This window comes from Oxyura jamaicensis, chromosome 1, assembly GCF_011077185.1.
Source record: "Oxyura jamaicensis isolate SHBP4307 breed ruddy duck chromosome 1, BPBGC_Ojam_1.0, whole genome shotgun sequence".
Classification (NCBI taxonomy): Eukaryota; Metazoa; Chordata; class Aves; order Anseriformes; family Anatidae; genus Oxyura; species Oxyura jamaicensis.
Window position 1 is genome coordinate 17,441,625 of NC_048893.1, and position 22,397 is coordinate 17,464,021.

The 22,397-nt window shown below is 38.5% G+C and overlaps 1 protein-coding gene and 1 long non-coding RNA gene across 10 annotated transcripts in view; one reads left to right on the top strand and one right to left on the bottom strand.

Moving 5' to 3' along the window:
• The window catches only part of LOC118160921, a 22,164-nt gene extending 16,576 nt beyond the window's left edge, over positions 1-5,588 (bottom strand). The window contains exons 1-2 of the long non-coding RNA XR_004747764.1: positions 5,578-5,588; positions 4,489-4,493 (exon numbers count right to left, since the gene is read on the bottom strand). This is a non-coding gene — a long non-coding RNA (uncharacterized LOC118160921). The remainder of the gene's footprint in view (positions 1-4,488; positions 4,494-5,577) is intronic.
• TAFA5 (TAFA chemokine like family member 5) overlaps positions 1-22,397 on the top strand; it is a 448,316-nt gene that overhangs the window by 398,537 nt on the left and 27,382 nt on the right. The gene's annotated exons all lie outside the window — the stretch shown is intronic.

Consider the following 22,397-nt stretch of genomic DNA (forward strand, 5'->3'; position numbering starts at 1 on the left):
TTTTTTTTTTTTTGTTTGTTTTTTTTTTTTCTTAGAGATTTACGCTTTTAAGTAAGTCTGAGTCATTTTTTCCAAGTCAATTCAAAAAGAAAAAATATATATATTACATTTTCTATTTTGTCCTTCAACAATATTCTACCAAGGACAGTAAGAATACTAAAACAAATGCACAGCTCTTCTGCAATAATTAAGCCAAGCAAAGTGACTCCTAAGAATGCCTTACTTATGCCAGAGGCCAATTTGGTTCCCAGCAGCCTTAAAAAATTAAGAAGAGAGGTGACAAAAAAGTTGGAGGAGGGCATGCGTGATTTCCAGTGTATCTCAAGTCTGCTTTTGGCATTATATAGAGTATATTGCACAAGCTGACCTCTTTTCAAAGGGAGTCACAGCTCTGGAGAGGGCATGCCAGAGGGGGAACTCTGTCATTTTTTGAAAGGGTTATTGAAGGTCACTGACTGAGTAGATGGAAAAATGAATGAGAATTTCGGAACTTGGCCTAATGGGACTGTCTGGGTAACAATTATTCTTATGACAAAGTTTTCTGGAACAAGACCTGCAGAAGGAGATCTAACGCAATAGGATTCCATCATAAAGGGATCAGACAAGTACTTCTCATGAGTAGTTCAGGATTCCTCACTTTAGAGATAAGTATTTACAGTACCTATTAGTAAAAGTATTATTCTTTCTTTGTTTACCTTCCATACATAATTTTCCACTTAACCCAGCTGTTCCTTTAGCGAACATGGATATGTAGGTATATCTTTATACTTTCTTTTTTTTTCTTCAAAAGATCCTAGAATTCATAGTTTCGTAACAGAATCTATAATTAAAAGTAAGTTTGATGTTACAATTTCAATGTAAAATCTAGCGTTGGGCTTTAAACTGCCAACATCAACACAAAAATATTATTCAATCATTTGTGCGTTTAATAAAGAACTGCTTTTTTTTTTTTTTTTTTTTTTTTTTCCTCCTTCATTTACTCCAGAAATACTCTGAATTTACCTACTTTGGTTCTGTTCTGTCTTTGCTGAAAGCTGCCATTACATGAACTCTTAAAATTGCTGGAAGCATGATGGAGAAAGTAGTTTGTACAAAGCAAATTTTAAAATCAAGCCTAATATATGTGGTGTGTGAAAAACTCAAGGCAGATTAAATCTTTTAAGTTTGACTGGATGTTTGAATAGTGAATATTTACCATATAAGATTTGTAAAATATTCCAGAAATATCTTTAAAATAGTATGACAAGCAGTAAAGCTTTTTGAGATGGAGGTAATCTAATAAAAGGCTAAAATAAGATAGAAAACAAAGGAAATGCCTTATAGAGGGTGGCCGTTATGACTTGGAGGAGCATTTGTATTTTGGACACCAAGGATTAAAGGAGAGATCCAATCACAACCATATGTAATAGAGATTTAGTATCTAAATTTATTGAGATGAAAAAGTGTAAGACATGAAGAGTGAATTTTTGTGAGGCAAGCAAGCAGAAGATTCATTTCTTCTCAAGCAGTAATGGATTCCAGTAGGTGAGTACATCCATGCAAGCCTCGTGAAGCTGCAAGTCGTCAGATCTGAGAAGCTCAGTAGCTAGACTGGCTCCTGTTGTTCTGCAAAATCAGAATTTCTAGGTGCTGAGTTCTTGGCATAAGTATCCTCTGATAAGGAGCAGGTGGCAGGAAAACAGCTTGTCCTTCCATGGTACCCATTGCGCTCCTTGTTTTCTCTCTCCATTCTCCCAGTGCACGGACTTGAACATACTTCTCAGGTCTTACAGAGAGTAACATCTCACCTCGGTAGAATTTTGCAACAGTTTATAGTAGGTTCTTTGACTGTCTGCAGCTTAACACTACCCTAAGCTAGTAATCTAGATTTTTTTCTGTAGACACTGAAAGGAGACTGGCACTTCATTTAATCAGGTATGTCTAGTATAAAAAATAAATAAATAAATAAAAATATTTTCCAGTCTGTATCTGGCCAGACGTGAGGAGAGAGATGTGTCCACTTCTCTCAGACATTATCTGATAGAATAGAAGGATAAATTGCCCTTTGAAGCAGTTTCACTCTTCCACTTGATTTTAGGGATAACTTAAAGGACTGGATTAATTGCCTTCTTGATGGCTATAGTGAGTTGAAGCATTAATCTTGTGAAGTTCAACAAAGGAAAATGCAGAGTTTTTCAGCTGGGGAAGAATAGCCCCATGCAGAATACAGGCTTGGGGAGAGCTTGGGAGTCTCGATGGACAACAGACTGACCATGAGCCAGCAAGGCACCCTAGTGGCAAAGAAGAACAATAGCTTCTTGAGCTGTATTAGGCAGAGCATCAACAGCAGGTGTGGGGAGGTGATCCTTCCTCTCTGCTCAGGACTGCTGAGACACATCAGGAGTGTTCAGTGCCTGGCTCCCCAGTACAGGAGAGACTACAAAGACTGTTAAGAGGTTGGAGTATCTGTCATATGAGGAAAGTCTGAGAGAGCTTTTGACTATTTAAGCTGGTAAAGAAAAAGCTCAGGTGATTCTTACCCATGTGCTTAAGTACTTGATGGGAGGGTGTAAAGAAGAGCCAGTCAGACTCTTCTCAGTTGTGTCCAGTAAAAGGACAAGAGACAACAGGCACAAATGGTAATGCAGGAAATTCAACTTATACATAAGAAGAAACTTTTATTATTATTATTTTGAGGATAGTCAGACACTGGAACAGGTTTCCCAGAGGGGTTGTGACACCTCCATCCTTCAAGATAGTTACAACTCAACTAGATGCAGTTGAGTTGATGCAGACCTGGGCAATGTGCTGTAGCTGATGTTTTTCTGAGCAGAAGTTTTTGGGTTAGAAGATTTCTGGACATCCAGCCCAACATCAGCCATTCTGCAGGTCTGTAATTCTGCTGTGCTGTGGTGAAGTCTATGCAAAAAGAGGAGGAGGATGAGCACAGAGATACATTTTTAAACTGACATTGGATATTTGGGTTTGGAATAATTTCTCTAACCACAGACATCAAAAATGTAGCCATAAAAGATGACTATTTGGAGGAGCTTTTTATTTATTTATTTATTTATTTATTTATTTATTTATTGCTTAGGTTACTCTAGTGAGAGCTCAGTGTCCAGTTTGTTCTAAGGTATTTAAAAGTCACATATCAAAAAAACCTACTGTAGGTCAAGAAAAACATTCAGTTCACTGAAATTTATTAACTGTCATATACCTTTGTAATAAAATATGTAAGATATGTCCTAATCCAGTATGCAAAGTATTAAAAAAAATTGGAACAACTGAAAGACAATAAAATACAGACTGTTGGTCTGAGAATTGTTCATGAAGTTTATCTAAAATCATAATGAATCACATCCTCCTAATTTAATCAGACATTAAAAGGTGGAGTAATTGTGAGCATATTCCCCCCCCACAAAAAAAGATGTATTTATTATGAAGATGGAAATTATGAATATTATGATTGTTATGAAGATCTATATTTGTATATGAACATTGTAACTGCATGTACTGTGTTACACTAGAGGGAAAAAGAGACAAAGACGAGCTTTGAGATGGTAGAATCCCCTGAAAGGATACTCTCTGATCCATCCGGCACATACTGAAGCCCTTTCAGAGGGTGCCAGACCTCTGGAGAGGGATGCTGGAGGAGGAGCTTAGCCATAGTTTGAAAAGGTTCAGAGCATGTTTATCGCTGTTCTGCTCAATTCTGCTAACCTTGACAGCCCTCCCCAGTATTCCTGTGGCTCTTTACCTGCAAGGGTTGCTTTTTCTGTCATCTGCATACTCATGTGATCAGTCACAGCCTAAAGAGTATTTGATATTTTCTTTATGCTGAACAAGACTGATTAAATGAATCATCAGTATAATTCCACTGAATTCAATACCACTTGTGTTTAGCCCATTCAACTTTGCAGTCATCAATGGAGATGTAAGATCTAAAAAGACTAAACTGGTTTTAGAGGATTTAGAGGATTCCACTGGTTTCAGAGGATTCAGGTACCATCTCCATTTTATGCTCTGTTGCTACACAGCAAATAGAAGGAACTCTTTAACTAACCACATCCAGCACCAGTGTTGTGCTGACATCAGGGTCGATATGCAAAAAACGTAAATAGAAAATTGATGTTAATGTTGAACATCATTAGAAATGAAAGCATATAGAAAAAAAAAAAAAAAAAAGATAAAAAAAACTGCTTTTCAAATAGAAAATAACACTGGGTGCTTTAAAGCATCCAGTAGATGATTATAAGAAAAAGAGAAAAACAAATAGATTGAGAAAATCATTCAAAAGTTGTGTTGGATTCTACCACATTCTACAAGATAGGTAACTTGAAGAGAGATGCAAGTGTTACATATTTTTTGTTGTAGTTTGCTCCCACTTTCAGTTACAATGAAGTCAGTGCCCTTATTTTAGTGTAACCAGTTTGAAACAGCAAATAAATAATGACCTCACTGTTTCTCAAGCTAAATTTTTAGTTGTATTTCCTTTTCCTGTGGAACAGTTTCTTTAAATTATCACCTCACTCTTCAGGTTAGCCTCAGCAACTCTTCAGGATATCTATAAGGGTTAATGCAAGCCTATGTGTATATATATACATAGGCCAGCCTATGCATATAAAGCTGATGTATATATGCGCACATTTATATATACACAAACTGTATCATGCAATTGTTTTTTGTTGTTGTTGTTTTGTTTGTTTGTCTCTTTTGGTTTGGTTTGGTTTGGTTTGGTTTGGTTTTTGGTTGTTGTTTTTTAATTATTATTTGGTTGGTTGGTTGTATATCAGCCCAGAGTACAAATTTTTGAATAGAGAGGGAGGGATATGTAATGGTATTTCCTACAAAATTTCACATCACCAATTGCTGTGACTTACCTGACCCTCCTATACAAAACTCACTCTCTAGCTACATGTATATGATGTATATGACAGCAAAAGGGAAAGGCTAAGTTAAGAGTAAAGGAAATGGTGTTATTTAATATATGTTTTTAATGTAGCTGCTCAGACAAAATCCTGAACTTCATTTAGAAAAAACAGTAAGAGGTATGTTAATACAAATTTTATTCCATTAAAAATTTGTGCATTATAAGAAATAGTAGGAAACGTTACCATTTCCCCCTCCCCTCATTCTTGGATAAGACCTATTTTTGAGCTGTTCTCATTCAGAGAATGAGTTGCTACTTTTGGCTTTGTTCCCAGAGTACTGCATACTTGGTGGTGTGTGAGGCATTGCCTCTTGGGGAAAAGGCAGGAGGGGGGTTGAATCAAAGCATTTAATTCTTAATGATTGTTCTGCATGGTCAAGAGGACACAGAGCAGGCAATGCTCTTTATTCATTACTTACTGTTACAGCTATTGGCATCCAGCCCTTTTAATTTAGTTATCAATACTCAGTGTTTTTAATCTTTTACTTTAAAGCCAGTCCAAAATAAGTACTAGCCAATGAGCATCTGATAAACAGAAATATTGTAGGATAAATATGATTTAAGGTAGTGCTGTTAAGGGCCTATCAGTGCGAGTTCTGAGTAAGAGTTATTTGGTATTCTCTTGACAAATCTTATTTCTTTATCAGGATAGTTGCTTCTCTGACAAAATATCTGACAGCTAATTACATCTCAGAGTACTGTATACTGTATAATTCCTTTATTTTCTTGGGAGTTCTACTATTGCATTCTGATACTATTCCTCTTCTTCATCGCTTGTCCATATAGCACTAAGTTCTTTGGAATATTTAAGTGACTTAAGAAGTAAAGATAGAAGCATTTTGTTCCTATTCCCTTTTGTTCTCTGAAGAACCCCTTCCAGTTTGCCAATATATTTGTGAGAATGCAGTTCCTTTATCTGAGCATAGTATTCCAAATAAAGTGGCTTCATAAGACAAGCTAATAATCCTTTTTTCTCTCCAGGGATTTACCTGCTAGATTTTAAAATGTATTGTTATTGAAGTTCACTTGGTTAACAATGAATCCAAAGTTTGGCTTGCTTGTAGAACAGGTACACTGCAGAAGAACCTTTAACCAATTGCTCACTATCTATACAGAGAAGAAAGATGTGCATGAATTAATTCATATCGCTGCTTTCATCCTGGTCCTCTGCAAGGACATGTAAGGCATAGCTCAGCTGACCTGCTGTAGGTGTTCATTTTGAAGTGAGTTAGATGGCTTTGTGGATCCCTTCATCAAACAGACCAAGGCATCACTTCAGTTGTCCAGACTAAAGTGAAAGGCTTCACTTTAGATGTTTAACGCTGTTACAAATGCCCAAGGGATCCATGCCTAGCCTCCAGCCTCTTCTTCAAAAGGGTGTCCCTGAAGTCCTCTGTCCTATCTGACAGTCCCATGAGGTTGTTTCAGATACTATAAAGCATTTTACGTGGAATGGCAGTAGATACCTGTGTTTAGAGAACTGACTGAAACTTCAGGTTTTTACTGACTAAAGATCTCATATCTAATTCAGATGTAGGTTATTCACATACCTAAATATGGTGACTCTATCTGTGAGTCAAATCTTGTTCATCTCAATGTCTACAGTTGAATGAGAGGAATCTCATCACCAGGTGAAGTGATATTTTGTTATCTGAACTAAAATACCCAGTAGGTAATGAACAGAACAAGGGACTTTGGTAGCAGAAGGATTTACCACCTGGCTTAATTTTTGTTGTCTTTCTTTTCTTTGATCACTGTTTGCAATTAAATGGTCTTTTGCTGCATTATGTTGATTACAGATACTATGTTTTGTTCTCTTTGTTGCTTATTTTGTAATTAAAATAAATGCTATAAGGATGAGGTCAAATATGACAGCTGTGCTGGTTTAATAGTATAATCTCTCATAATCGGGTATATAATTGCTCTCATATTGTCCCCTCTTTGTTCGTCAAAATCTTAACTTCATTTTGAATGGATTTCTCTAATAGATTAAAGCCATGTCTTTTGAAGCAATTCCAATAACGCTATTGCAAAACCATTTTCTCTGACTTCTACCAGTATATTTATTTATTTGTCCATTTCTTTTCTGATAATTGATTTCTTTTCCCCATACTGAGTTCACTACTGTCATTTTTTCATCTCTAAAGCTTAAGAGCACCTTCACTCAACATTTGCTATAATCAGAAAAACAGTATCAACCACACCAAAGGGAAATTTAGGGATTCTCATTAAAATGCATGCACTTTTTAAAAGCTCTAAAACATATCTTTACATTCCTCCAGGACATCTCTGATTGCAAACTGAAGAAGAAAACACAATACCAGTTTACTCCTAGATCACATTTGCAAAGTTGTCTCTGAAGCACAAAGATTAGGAAAAAGAAAAAATGCAATGAAGGCATAGTGCTAGAAAATCTGATTGTTCTCACTAGAGAACATTTTCTAATTTCCATGGTTCAGTTGAATAGTTGATTTTTTTTTTTTTTTGGTTGTTACTGTGTTTGATCTACCTGGAGAAACCAGGCCATTAGTAGTGGCTCCAGCATCTCTGGGAGTACTTTAGCCAGGAATTGAATCTTATGCCCTGTTTTACACACTGCTGCTCTCCCACAGTGTAGCAGTTCTGTCCCAGCTGCCTAACTGATGATCAAGGACTCATTTCAAGGAAACACTTGTTTAAAATCTGGTATAAAATGTCATTTAAGCACAAGCTCACAGATGCATTCTTAAATTCAATAAAATATGTCTTTATATTTAACATGTTTAAAAAGACTTCCTGTGGCTCAGAATAAGGATGCAACAGATAGATGCATCAGATGCAACTCTGTAGGTAGACATGAAAATTAAGAAAATAATTCTGTTGATGTCCATGGGCTTTTCCATTTCACTCATGCTTTTCCTGGTATTTACACCTTTTTCCTACATTCCTGTTTGAGATGTCGCCAGTATCTAATATGACCTCCAGCAACTCTGACAGACTGTCATTAGTTGTTAGTCCCTCTTTGGGGTGTGTGTTTGGTGGGGGGAGCAGATATCTAGGCCTGTGAGTGTCACCAGACAATCCTTTGTCAGGAGGCATTATTTGTTTGTATGATGTGCTTCTCAGATAAGGGGTTTGTTCTTGGTGGTGATTTTTTTTCATTCACTGAGTTTTAAATATCTTTTCCATGAATGTTTGTGTAGCTTCTTAATGACTGTCAATAGTGAGGAAAAAATAAAACCAAACTTGTCATTTTACTGTCAAAACAAGACAGCAAAAATATATTCCTAAGTAACTCCTCTACTATCTATCTGAGTTGGGACAATCATGGATGCCTTTTTAAGAACCATACTGACAACAATTTTAAATTGAAGATCTGCACTGATTTTTCCCTTTATATAATTTTTCAACTCTTTCTTGTTACTCTTTTTAGATAACAAAAATGTACAATTGGGCTAAAACTTTCTCACACATTCAGCTTTTTTGTCATTCCTGCTTATGTGTGAATCTTCTGCAGCAGAAAATAAAGAATGATAGCAAACATAAGATAATTTGAAAGAAACTATTTTTTAAGATTCATGAACATTTTTTCTAGGAAAATTAAATTGTTTTGGATGTTTTTTAAAAGCATCCATTAAAGAAAAAGCATTTTGTTCGCTATAAAGTGTGATGGGGTTGTGACCTGTCAGCTTCAGTCTCTCTCACATTGGTTGCTCTGATTGAAAGTACTTGGTGTGCATAATGCTGCAGCCAATGATACCTTGGTAATCTCAGGACTACCACAGAGAGAGCTTGTAAATAACAGCTTCAGAGGCTGACTTTTATTACAAGCAGAAATCAGTATGCATTCTGTGGCTCGGCATGCAGTTCAGCGTGGCTTGACCGCCCTCTAGTTAGGGGTTGACTTCTTCCCATTTACAGAAAGGAGAATTCATTCACCCACAGTCCCAGGAACTCTGGTAAATAGGTCTTGATCAAACTACCATAATTTCTCCTTCCCAAATGACTTCTTTTCCATCTGTGAAAGGCTCCATCATTACTGTGTCCTATTCAAAAATGTCTGCTTTAAACAGCTTCTTTTTTAATGTACTTCCAGCAATAGTTACTGTAAAGGTAAGTATGAGAAATACTTTAAATCAGATAGAACTTTTATTAGCAGCAACAAGAATCAGTATCATCTGAAACATTTAGTATTTACATGCTTGTTCACTGTGTTAGGTTTCCCCAAGTCAATTTTTAAAGCTAAAATAATCTCCCTGCGGCTCTATCTAGCCAGCATTATAACTGTACCCATTTTTAAATTAAGCTCCCATATCGTCTGTGTGTATATGAAGTAGGTGATATTACACAAAAAGCTCTGTATTAAATTAGCTTGATAAAAAAAAAAAAAAAAAAAAAAAAACATATTTAAGAGCTTAACAAGCTTGCAAGAAAAATAATGATCTTGATAAACGTTATAATGGCTCACTTGCAAGCCTTTTTGTTTGGTAGTGTTTTCCTTCTTGCACTTTCAAAGGAATGATAAAATACACAGGGTAAATAAATAAAGCCTATTATAATATCCCAGTAGAAGGGAAAAGTTTATTTTAGTTCCTCTAACAAGTTTAGAAAGTCTGGAATTATTAAATTTGCTGTGAATTAAAACACACAGTGCCCATTAAAAATGTGAGAGATTCTGTTAAGCATGTTAAGATCTGCTAAGGTGCATAACAACATAATAGCTATTTAAGAAACATTTGTACAAACATCCTGGCTATAATGCTGATTATGAAATGTTGAGCTGTATTGTGGATAAAATCTTGTCTGGATGTTATAGTTGGTGATTAGATAGCACAGTGGTGGGTTTTGTAAGTGACTCAAAGTGATGGGCTCGTAAGATATGAAGAAAATTTTGGGTTGCACCAGAGGAAGTTTATGTTGGACATTAGGAAAAATTTCTTCATAGAGAAGCTAGTCAAGAATTGGAATGGACTGCCCAGGAAAGTGGTGGAGACCCCATTCCTGAAGGTATTTAAGACATGTTTGGATGTGGCACAAAGGGACATGGGACATGGTTAGTGGTGGGACTCAGTATACCAGTCTGATGGTTGCACTTGATCTTGAAAGTCTTTTCCAATCTAGATGATTCTACGATTCTATGCTTCTTCCGCAAGTATTAGAAAGAGCTTAGCAAAACAGAAATTATAATGAAATTTGAGATGTCAGTGACAATTAGCTGTTATGAATATTCATTTCATATTCATTCTGGATAGTGCCATTTTTCACTATATTTAATGACTGAATAGATTTTCAAGAAATAGAGATATAACTAATAGTTATGTGATAATTAACATGGTCTTTTCTGAGTGTTGTAGCACTTGTCAAATGCCACGTGGGCTAGAGCAATGACTAGAAACTTAATTTTCGAACATGGCCAGTTCAATGTGTTTCGCAGAACCATTTGACATTCTCACAGAATTGCTAATTTACAGGAAGATAAAAATCTGCTTGCAAGTATTTTCAGTCATGCTGCAGTCTCATTACAGAGGCTGAGTGCAACGCTAGAAGTACACAAGTGTAAATCAGGACTCCAAATGACAGGTGAAAAGAAATAAAGCAATACGGAAGCACTGTCTCCAACAAACAGTGACCTCCAATTAATTCTGGGAAATGCATTTCACTGTATTGCTTTCAGACTTGCATATGCTTAAATGCTATTGAACGCTGAATACGTGCTTAAAAGCTATGTGTTTAAAAGCCTTTTTTTTTTTTTTTTTTTTTTTTTTTTTCCCAGTCAGGATGGAAGCTTCCATGATAGATCCATGAAAGTGAAGGGGGCAATGCTCTTTTGTCTTTGGCTATGTGATCGTAATCTATTTTGGATACTTCATAGTATTAATATAAGTTCTGCTAGTATTCTCTACAAAGGAACAAAGGTTGTGGTATAATCTCCCAATGTTGTGGTATAAACTCCACAGCACAAATAGGATGCAGATCTGTTAGAATGAGTCCAGAGAAGGGCCACAAAGGTAATCAAAAGACTGGAGCCTTTCTATGAAGAAAGTCTGAGAGAGATTAGGATATTGAAGAGAAGACTCTGGGGAGACCTCACTGCAGATTTTCAGTACTTAAAGGGGGCTTGTAAAAGAGATGGAGAGCACATTTTTGCTTGGGCAGATAATGATAGAACACAGAAGAATGGTTGTAAACTAAAAGAGGGGAGATTTAGGTAAGATGTTAGGACGAAATTCTTCACTCAGAGGGTGATGAGGCTCTGGCAGAGGTTGCACAGAGAAGCTGTGGATGCCCCGTCCCTGGATGTGTTCAAGGCCAGGCTGGATGGGACTTTGGGCAATCTGATCTAGTGGGAGGTGTCGCTGCCCAAGGCAGGGTGGCTGGAGTTCGATGATCTTCAAGGTCCCGTCCCAAGCCATTCTATGATTCTATTAATGTTGTGCTAAAAAGTACTGGTGTGCACTCATACTGAAGAAATGCACTGAGTCTTTCATTCAGTACCAATATGTGAAGCTACAAAGTCCATAGAACAATAATGGGATCTTCCCTGAGTCCTACTGAATGTTTTGAAAATAAAGTTGTGGTTTCAAAAGAAAAAATAGGTAACTGAAAGCCCAAAGCCGTCAGAGAAAGAGCATTATAAAAACTTTCCTGTTAGATTACAGAATGATGCAAAGGAGCAGAACATTTGTTAAATTAAATCTAGAGGACCTCCTTTGTGTAAGTATGTTTTGAAAGTAAGTAAGACCATAAGTAAGAAAGTAAGAGTATTACCTCTACTTCTGCATCTCACTGATACTTCTCTTTTATATGGGGCCCTGCTTAATCCAGTATGTGAGGGAATTAGAAAGAAAACAGCTTTGAAATTACTTTGGTACATCATGGCTAGTAAAAAGATTATAAGGCATATATGTTAGTTGATTATGCCCATAGTCTCTATTATTTAAAATTCAGACTTCTATTTTATACTTAATTCCAGAACATGAGTTTTCATTGTCTGAGAGAGGGAAAAAAAAAAAAAAAAAAAAAAAAAAGCAATTGTGATAACATTCTTTCTTTGCAGTGTGGAAAGCTAAAGAAGAAAAATAACAGGGGAAAGGAAAAAAAAAAAAAGAGACTTCACATGGTTGTGAGACAAGACTGTAGGTAAAGCCTCACTGATGGTGCTCTGAGCATCCCATGAGACTACAGGGTAATTGCCCTGGAGCATTCACAAAAGTGGCTCTCAGTCAGCGAAGTAAGGGCTTCAGAATAGCTTACCTTGCCTAGCTAATAAACTCTTAGGAGAGCGGTGGGGGGACTAAGGCTGGACATGCAAACTCCTGCCAGTGTGTGCCCGGGAAAATTGTGTGCAGCGGAGCTGCTAAATTTGTTCTCTGAGTAAAAGAATGAGATCCCTCAGAATGTGACCAGGCTCCTTTCCCCATGAACCAGCAAGGCTGATTTACTTTTAAACTTCACTTTTTTAAGTAGTGGGGACATTCTACAAAATATAAGTTGTAGAAAATAGCCTTGGATTACATGGTTGTAGGGTAACTGAGTTTTAATTAAATGGAAGAGTGAACAGAGGCCTGTAATGAAGAGTATCAGTTTCAAATAGGCAAGCTAAGGTAGACAAAAGTAATTAGTTACTCATATAAGCAACAGAGAGCTCAGATTAACATTTTACTTGAATGTGAAGGAGTCCTGGAAATCCTTTGTCTTGAAGGTCCAAAAATGTTCTTGAACCTATATCCCAAGCAGAGAGCTGGAAAACATTGCAGAAAGACTCAAAACAATGTAAATGACCAATAGAAGTGAGAGAGAAAGTGCAAAAGTTGTAAAACCTTACACCTTGGAATAAAATGAGAGCTTCCAGAAGTCAAACTGAAGAGGAACACATATGCAGCATGAGACTGACAATATGCCAATTGACCATGCGAATTCAAAACTGAAGATGGAAAAATAAGGAAAATAAATAAATAATAATTGAACACTTACGGTATTCAGGTATGGCTCCAAGTTTTCGTGTCCTACATTGAAAGCTTTACGTTTTTAAATTATTCAATTTAAGAAGTGAAGTTAAAAAGATGGCACATTCTACATCTTTATTAGAAACAATGTTGGCAAATCATTTCAACAGCATACTGGGAGATAGTAAGCAATGAAATTGAAAAAAAACTAACGTTTCGAATCATAGAATCATTTGGGTTGGAAAAGAAATCTAAGATCATCAAGTACACGGTTAACTTAGCACTGCCAAGTCTACCACTAAACCATGACCCTAAACCATATTGAAATGTCACCTCAGGGATGGTGACTCAACTACTTCCTTGAGAAGCCTATTCCAATGCTCACAACTCTCTCAGTGATTTTTTTTCCTAATATCCAACCTAAACATACCCTCATGCAACTTCAGTTCATTTCGTCTTGTCCTATCACTTGGTGCCTGGGAGAAGAGACTGATCCGCCACCCCACTACAACCTCCTTTGAGGTAGTTGTAGAGGGCAATAAAGTCTCCCTTGAGCCTCCTTTTCTCCAAGATAAAGAACTCCAGTTTTTCAACAAGTTCAATAAGGCCAAGTGCCGGGTCCTGCACCTGAGGCGCAATAACCCCAAGCAGAGCTACAGGCTGGGAGATGAGTGGTTGGAGAGCTGCCAGGCAGAGAAGGACCTGGGAGTGATGGTTGATAGTCGGCTGAATATGAGCCAGCAATGTGCTCAGGTGGCCAAGAAGGCCAACAGCATCCTGGCATGTATAAGAAACAGTGTGGCCAGCAGGGCCAGGGAGGTGATTGTCCCCCTGTACTCGGCTCTGGTGAGGCCGCACCTCGAGTACTGTGTTCAGTTTTGGGCCCCTCGCTACAAGAAGGACATGGAGGTGCTCGAGCGAGTCCAGAGAAGGGCTACGAAGCTGGTGAGGGGCCTGGAGAACAAGTCTTACGAGGAGCGGCTGAGGGAGCTGGGCTTGTTCAGCCTGGAGAAAAGGAGGCTCAGGGGTGACCTTATCGCTCTCTACAGGTACCTCAAGGGAGGCTGTAGCGAGGTGGGGGTTGGTCTGTTCTCCCACGTGCCTGGTGACAGGATGAGGGGGAATGGGCTTAAGTTGCGCCCGGGGAGTTTTAGGTTGGATGTTAGGAGGAACTTCTTTACCGAAAGGGTTGTTAGTCACTGGAATGGGCTGCCCAGGGAAGTGGTGGAGTCACCATCCCTGGAGGTCTTTAAAAGACGTTTAGATGTAGAGCTTAGGGATATGGTTTAGTGGGGACTGTTAGTGTTAGGTCAGAGGTTGGACTTGATGATCTTGAGGTCTCTTCCAACCTAGAAATTCTGTGATTCTGTGACTCAGTTCCCTCAACTGCTCCTCTTACGACTTGTGCTCTAGACCCTTTGCCAGCTTTGTTGCCCTTCTCTGGACGTGCTCCATCACCTCGATGTCCTTCTTGCAGTGAGGGGCCCAAAACTGAACACAGTATTTGAGGTGTGGCCTCACCAGAGCCAAGTACAGGGGGACAATCACTTCCTTAGTCTTTTTGGCCACACCATTTCTAATACAAACCAGGATGCTTGCCACTCGTTAAAAATAAAAAAAATTATAACCTCATAGTCACAATTCAGCACTGTTTCCATCATTGGTTATATGGTTTAAACTACTTAGCTAATATTCTTTATATTTATTTATTTTTAACTGTGATAATAACTTCTATTTCCCAATTTGCTACTTTTCTTTTCCCAATGCTAAAAGAAATATTATTTTAGTCTACCTTATCTGACCGAAAGCCTTAGCAACAACACTTGTCTTTTATTTGTTTTCTCCTTTAACCCAAAGTTAATAGCCTTATAAGTTTCCTCCAACTCCTCAGGAGTGTATTCTGTTCATATGCTTAATTTTGTTTTTAACTCTATCACTTCTGTGTCAGACCTTCCAAAAAATGTAAGTTGGTTTGATAAAGTAAATGTTACTTACCCATGGAAGCACATGTAGAATTACATTCTGGAGTTAGACAGAAGGACTAATGCCATCACACAAGACACAAATGAAACTACACCTGGTATGCTATGCTTAGTTATACTCACCATTAAAGATTATTTCAAACTGGAACATGTAAAGAGAAGGAATACTGTAGTAATCAGAAGAAAACTCTTTTGTAAAATAAGCTCATTTTTTTTCTTCTTAATCTCATTTTGGAAATAAAATGAGCTTTCTGGCTAAGCCTAGAAAATTGAAACCTATAAGAGTATATGACTGCATATTATACACAAGCAAGAGAGAAAATACCAAAGAGAAAGAACTATTTTAAGGATAAACTGGTGAAAGGAGAATTGGACAAGGATAGTAGCCATGGATAACTGTAAACTCGAAATTAAAAGGTTTCTGATTTTCAGTGGAAGTAAGTTTTGGAATAACCTCTTAACGGGAAAACTGAGCTAAGATGGTCTAACCAATTTTAGTGTAAAGTGTAATAGATGTGATAGGTGTATGAAAGGAATGCAACTGTTTGATATAGCAGGAGGTCTGATGGACCCTTACAGTCCTGTATTGCAGTGCCCTTTTAAAAGGGTACAATTTGTATTCCTTGAGAGCTGACCTTTCCCTCAACCTATACTATGTAAAAAAACTTTTTTATTATTATTATTTGCTGACACAACTGAAAAATCAAGATAGTGAGTCAGCTCAAACAGAATATTTAATCTCGTTGTTGTATCTTTTTTTCTGGGGGGGGGGCGTTACTTGCATTTTTGTTCTTCTTTTGTTTTTGAAATGCAGGATAAAGCTAGTCACTACATTTGCAAACTACACTTGCTAGTACCTTTGGTCTCTTCTGTATTGTGTTTTTAAGTGAAGTTATAGATCATCAAAAAATGTCACCTAATGGTGACACAATCAGGAGATCATGGCCTTAGTTCCTTTTTTTGACACTCAGCACTTCTATAAATATTAAATACATCAATTGAACACATTCAGAGTTCTTCTAAATCAGGACTGAGATTGTCTTTTGTGTCTTCCCCTTCCCTGGATACTCAAGGAAACAAGAATAGCTCCTTGTACCCTTTTGTCTGATTCACTGCAAGCCCATGCAAAGCCAGATACAATTTAGGCCAGATTTATCATCTGTCCTTCAAGTACCAGGGGGCAATATGAGGCAAGAATAACAGATGTAGCCATGTGTATAGTATCAAGTGGGAAATAACTCAGAGAAATGTTTTGCATTTAACTTTAAAACGTTAAGAGAATCACTTGAATGACTGTCAGATGGAAGGTCATTCAATCCTTGGAGAAAGAAGAAAAAATGTCCTGTGCTGTGTCTGGAGATAGCTGACATACAGATGGTACTTAAACAAGCTTTCTGACCCAGGGCACAAAGTCTGTATCAAAACTGACTTCCAGGCCTAAATACTTTCTGTTCAGTCTAATAGGACCATGTAGGTTGTAATATGGCATTTATACATTGGAATCCAGGAGAGCTGTATATGAAAAATTACTGCAGAGAATGAATGCCAGGTATCTTTCTTTCTATGCACATCTAATAAAGCCATTTCTGTAAAAATTGAAAATGGTTCTTACATGCCAGAATGTATCTTGATGTTATGTGGATACATGTGGGAAAAAAAAAAAAAAAAAAAAAAAAAAAAAAAAAAAAAAAAAGGCTTGCAGTTTTCCAAGCCTGTTGGGGTCTTTTGAGTACTGAGTGAAATTGCAATTCTTGCATTCAGGAAAGTACAAAGCCTTCTCCCAGTTTCACCTGATATCCTGTGAGTTGGGAATAAAGTCTAGTGATGGTTCAGCTGATGGTAATTGGTATCCCTAGCATCCTACCAGCTGTCAGAAGGTCATAACAAGAAGCAAATGGTAGAACAGCAAAGGCTGATACTGGGAAGCAGCACTTTAGGTACTGCATGTCTGGACACTACCACTGCTGAATTCACTGACAAAAGTTGTGCAAGACTGTGCACATGGAGGAACCTGCCAGGTTACTGTCTGCAGGAACACTGAATCAGGTTCCTTACAAGAAATGCCACTCTGAAATGTTACAGTACGAAATGCTGCAGAGAAAAAGCTCAGGAGCAGGTTAGCATGGAGCAATGTAAGAACAGCAACAGATCTGTGTGGTCAGAATCTCATTGCTGTATATACAGACCTGTACATTTAACATCTGACAGTGTCAAGGTAACAAGCCTGAAATCACAAATGGCCATTGCAATAATCAAATTTCCACATGACGACATACAACCACAGCATTGTCGAGTGTCCGATACTAACATTCCTAGCCAAAGCATGATCCAAGCATTCACAAAAAGGCTGTGCTCTTTTCCTAGTACTCTGTTTACATCTTCTGCTACTTTGTGTTTACAAGATTACTGTTCATTTTATCTTTCTCATTTTGCTAATAGCACCTCACAGTTTTTATTACAGAAAGCTGGTGCTATTAAAATTTGCATGATTTTACATATTCACTTCCAGTTTATTTCTTCCACAATGCTTTTTGTGTGTGTGTGTGGTTGTTGTTGTTGTTGTTTTTCACGTTGTGTCTTTATACTTTCTCTGTGCAACTGGGAGGATTTTTCTGTTACTTTAATTGTATGTGACCTTTCTCAAAGAAATGAGAGTCCAGTCAGAATTGTTAATGTTAAGAAATATTCTAATGTATAAAGCTCCAAAACATCACAGCCAGATTCCTCCCTTCTCTCCCCCATCCCCCCCCCACCCCCCAAAAAAAAAATCACCAGTAGATTTATTTTTTTCAGTTAACATTTTTCCTGTGTTAACAGTTTACCAAGACTTTTACAAGCTGTAGACTAAAACTAGTAATAAGTGAAGTATGTGCAAGACACCTTGAATTTTCCAATTAGAAAAGGAGTCTGACCAAGTCAGAAAGAGCAGCACAGGATGAAGGGTGTAAGCAAGCCAAGAAAAGAGTTAGATTTTATAGGTTCATTATGGAGAATAAAGACAGTTAAGATACCTTGTATTGGTAATGTTAAAGCTTTGATTAAAAAAGATATTGCACAAAGATTTTTCTCTTACATTATGACATGATTAAGAAGTAAAGAAAATACTGGAAAATACCATTTCTGTTTAATTGTTGCATGAGATGAGAATTTTGATACTGTGGGAACAACATGGGTGCTTGGATCTGCAGCTTGATTAGTGACAGCTCTTAAGATACAACCAAAGAGCCACAGACCCCCTTTGTTGCTGTGGCTGTAAGACCATGTGTAGTCTTTGCACAGGCCTTTTGGTGCAAGTACAGATATTGTGGGCTGAAATATTATCAGATGCTCATGCCTATACTATAGATTACCTGCAGGTCTGGCTAATCAAGTTCTGCAGTTCGCATCTAGCTTCAGATACATTGTGGCATCAGTGGAGGACCAGTGTTTGCAGCAGTGCCAGTTGAACTGCCTACTTGTCTACAGGTGATCATTCTGCTTTCACAGGCTGGTAGAAACTGTGCCAGCACAATGCTGGGGCAGAAGCATGTCATTTGCCATGGCCTGATGAACTTCTGCCATGTGCTTATTCTCTGTCATGGCTGCAGTGAAGCAGCTACAAGAAAAATAGAATGAGGTGCAAGTATTCCATGTACATCCACACAGAGGAGGCTCAGTGGGCAAAGTGGGGAGAGAGGCATTATTCCTTCAATCTATTCCAGCTGTGGTGGTTTGTCACCACTACTTTCAGTCATTCTGCCCCCTCACAGGTGTGCTGCCACTCTTCAAAGGCAGTTTTGATTGTCAAGAGCTCATTAACTCAGGAATAATTCTTGTCAGTGGGGTGAACTACCAAGGGAAAAGGGTACAAGACAGAGTATCTGTTTCTACAGTGACAGGCATGAGTTAGGATAAAAGCCACAGGTGAATACATGTTATTTTCTCAAAAGCTGTTTATGCATTGGGAATTCATGAAAATCAAGCTCTGTTCTGGGTGAATGCCATTGTGGTTACCACTATACCAGAAATCACTTTTATGAACTGTCAGAAGCTGGTAAATCCTGAGAATCATTGTGCCCATGTTAGAAGGATGTTGCCAAATTGTGATGGCATCAGCCTCCTTGGAGTCTACATGAAAATTGTTGCTGCCCATAGTTACCTCAGGAGCTACAGTGGGAGAATTGCTTCAGAGGCAGCACAACTATAAGCAATTCAAAATGTCCTGGATGCAGTCAATGTGTGCCTCTCAAGAGGTGCAGAATACCAAGATGTCATCCAGGTATGCCATGGTATCATTTACAGAATACTGGCATGTAGCTAGAGAGACTCAGTAGTATCAGTAGCTCTTGGTGGTTGTATTTTGTGCAGAAAGAAGTTTCTCATTTGTCACCCTGCTGAATTCGGAGTGAATTTTAGGCCACTAACAGATCCATAATGGTGAACTGGTGAGATTACAGCAGGTGTTCATAGTGCTCCCAGAAAAGAGGCAGGGAGTGCTGGTTCTTCGGACTGATACCTTTACCCCTCCTGTAATCCACACAGGCGCAGATACCTGTGTTTCTTTGGGACCAAAAAAAACATGGAAGCCCTCATAAGGGAGGTGGAGGACCAGATGAATTTATATACCAGATTGTTCTTGAGGTACCCCTTGAGGGTTGCTAAGTCAGAATCTAACAAGGCATATGAGTATTCAGAGAGCACCTCCTCCTGAAGGTGCCTGAGTAGGAGTTACAGGTAAGAGTGGTGAAGGTCTTTCTGCATTAGTTAAGGGAAATGCAAACAGCAGTACTTCCGTAATTCTTAACATGATTATACCATGAACTGTGTGTGTGCAGATAGCTTGACATTTTTTTTCTCTCTCAGACTAGGTGCTAGCACACTAAAATGCTTGACACTGTGGTAAAATCACTACTTTGGTAACACTGAAAATGTTAAATCTAGATATACACATTAAATCCTATATATGCCCTTCTAAAATTGCCATAAAGGACCGAGGACCACTGTTGGGATGTAGTGTGCTGCACATGGTAGATATATATAACCCATTAAAATCGGTATATCCTCAGCCTGAAAATGCCATCAGAAAGTAGCGCAGAGGAAAAAAAGAAGTGATGCAGGAAATGAATGATACCAGAGACCTGCTAATAAAACAATATTATACCTTCTTGGCTTGTATACCTAGTATACCTTACAGAAAATCCTTATTTACTACATACAGCATAGCCTGCAAGTAGCCATGTGTATGAATTTCGGGTTGAAAAGTACCATTGAGTTGGAACACCAAATACACCCGTTGTAATTGTTAACACCCACAGCACTCATTATAGCCTATCATGACCGTGTTGCATGTTCCTTTAAGTTTTCTGGTCGCTTGTTCTGTTTGAAGGGTGATTTGGGAAAGGACACTTTCTGAAAAGGACACGGACAAATTGTTCCAATGATGGGTCAGAGGAGAGAACAGAAATGCAGAAATACAATGACAAATATGATGTTTGGATTTGCTTCAGTCACGTCAGTACTACAGTATGTAGCATGCTCAAAACTGCCAGCTTCTGAAAGAATGGAAATTTCAGCGTTGTGGCAGCATTTAAAAGCAAGATATCTGACAGTGAACAAAAGAAACTCAGGAATTTTCAGTCGTGGTGGATCAACAAGATTTGATTAGTTAAACTGGCACTGTCAACAGATGTGCCTTTCAGGTATTTCCTTTGGTGTCTCTGTGTATTGCATAAGTGTGAGGTATGCGCTGTTCTGGAAGTTTATCCTATCTTGCACCATAGAATGGTTTCTAAATTTATACAGCCTGAAGCAACTATTGAATTGAAAACATCTTTGTCAAAGAACAATGCTTTGTGTCATAGAAAGATAAAGTTGATCTTGAGTTCAGGAAAACTAGCCACATAGTAATTCAACTCAGTAAGTCAACTTTTGCAGCAAAACCTTTGTTTTGCAGTATCTTTTGAAAACAGTTTACAGTTTTGGAAGAAGGTGCAACTAAAATATTTCATTAAGCAGGCAAATATTCTTGTCCTCAGCTATTACAACGGTAGATATATCTGTACATATACTACCACCAAAATGGCAACACAAATGAATAGTGACATGGATTTAAAAGCATCACTTCCAGTATATGTTTGATACTGCCAAGTTCTTCTTGCTAAGAAAATCAGTGGAAGCATGCAAGCGGTCTTTCATGTCCATAGTTAACAATAATATTGCTTACGTAGTAACGAACTTCATTGAAGGCTATATGTTATATTCTTCTTATATTGCTTTGTCATGAAAAGTATTCTTTTGAATAGAAATACATATTTTGGACTTTATATTGGGTTTAAATGGCTAGATTTTGGAATGGTGTGCATGTGTGTGTGTGTTCAGGGTTGACCTCTGTGAGCAGAGCCCATCAGCTGTCCCACATCAAATCAGAATGCTGCTGTTCAGAGCCAAACTAGCGAGAGACGTTTGTTGGGCCTCTGGGAGAGCAGATTTAAGAAATAGAAAAAAAACACTGAACAACAGCAGCTGGGAGAGAGAGGAGTGAGAACCAGCCCTGCAGACACCAATGTCAGTGAAGAAGGAGGGCAGGAGGTGCTCCAGGCATGCAGCAGAAGTTCCCCTGTGGCCTGTGGAGAGGCCTCTGGTGGAGCAGGCTGTCCCCCTGCAGCCCATGGGTCCCACATGGAGCAGATCTCCAAGTTGAAGCCTGTGGAGGAGCCCCCAGTGGAGCAGATGGATGTGGCCTGGAGGAGGCTGCGGCCCATGGAGAGCCCCCGCAGGAGCAGGCCCCGGGCCAGAGCTGCAGCCCAGGAGAGGAGCCCATGCAGGAGCAGGAGGCCTGGGGGGAGCTGCTGCCCATGGGGGACCCTGGTTAGAGCAGTTTGCTCCTGATGGATGGACACCATGGTACGGCCCCATGTTGGAGCAGTTCTTGAAGAGCTGTTGTCTGTGGGAAGCCCATGCAGGATCAGCTCAAGAAGGATGGCATCCCATGGCAGGGACCGACCCCACATTGGTGCAGGGTCTCCAACCCTTGAGCTCTTTTCATTCTATTTTCTTCCTCTTTTCTTTGAAGAGGGGAAGTGAGAGAATCGTTGTGGTAGAGTTCAGCAGGGTAAAACCACCACAAAATATGTTGTTTTTTTTTTTGGTTTTGTTTTTTCCTTAGTTCAGACTTCTGTAGGAAACTGAAGAATCAACAGGAACACATTAATCATAATCTGAGGGAACTTCACTGGCATCTGTGAGAATGTTTTATCTATTGATCCACATATTGGAAAGAAGTAATTTTCTAATCCTTCCGTCCCAGGTGCTGTAGACAGTGCAGTATAGGTTGAAGCATTGCAACAATAGCGGACAGGCTTGACCTCTGATAAAAGACAATAAATTCAAAGTTCTTTAGCCAGGAGCTGGATATGCTTAGTCTGTCTCTGAAGAAATATTGCCCAGCTTGAGTTGTAAACATTTTATCCTGTTTTATTCACTGTAAATCAAAATGTTCTCAATGCCGGCAAAGAAGAAGCATTATTAGCTTGTTAAAAGAAAAGAGCTGAAGACCAGGACCTCTTCTCTTCATCTTAAACTTTATTTGGAACATGTTTC